A 731-nucleotide genomic window follows, 5' to 3' on the forward strand; every position below is an offset into this window, starting at 1 on the left:
CAGCTCCACCCCCACCCTCCCATTTATTTCTCAACCTCCTTCCCCCTCCCTTACCTCCCACGTTCCTGATGAAGCATTTATGCCTGAAACGTGAACGCTCCTGCCCCTCGGATGCTGCTGACGTGCTGTGCTTTTCCAGCCCCACCCTTTTCAACTCTCATCTCCAGCATCTGCAGCCCTCACTTTCTCTCACCCTCTAATAGTAAGAGATGAAAGTTTTTTTTCACTCTTTCTGGCATGTTTATCAAGAGCGTGTTAATTTGTGGAATGGTGACAGAAATTAAGCATTCCCTTGTGTAACATCAGGATGGAATGCCAAATCAAGATTAGGGAAGTAACAGTGACAGTGAGTAACAGAGTGACAGTTCCAGGAATACAGTTTGTTCTTGGGAACGAGTTAGCAGGAGGCGAGGTGCGATAGGAACTCCTTGTGGTGGAGAAGCCAAAGGAAGACTAGGGAATTGGTGAGTTAAAAGAAAATTACCCAGGAATATTTCCAGACTGTATAGTAACAAGATCCCACTGTCATAAGTTACAGCAGGAAGGAAAAACGAACGAAAAAGACAAATGGGTTGATGCTCAGTGAACTGACACACTGTTTGAACCTGAACAGGCAGAGGATCAGGCAAAGGTGTTTCGTCCTGAAAGGCTAATGGACTTACAACAGATATATACACACACATTCAAACACACATACACATGATCACACAGAAAAGGAATCAGAATATGTC

Source organism: Chiloscyllium plagiosum, chromosome 8, assembly GCF_004010195.1.
Source record: "Chiloscyllium plagiosum isolate BGI_BamShark_2017 chromosome 8, ASM401019v2, whole genome shotgun sequence".
NCBI classification, from domain to species: Eukaryota; Metazoa; Chordata; class Chondrichthyes; order Orectolobiformes; family Hemiscylliidae; genus Chiloscyllium; species Chiloscyllium plagiosum.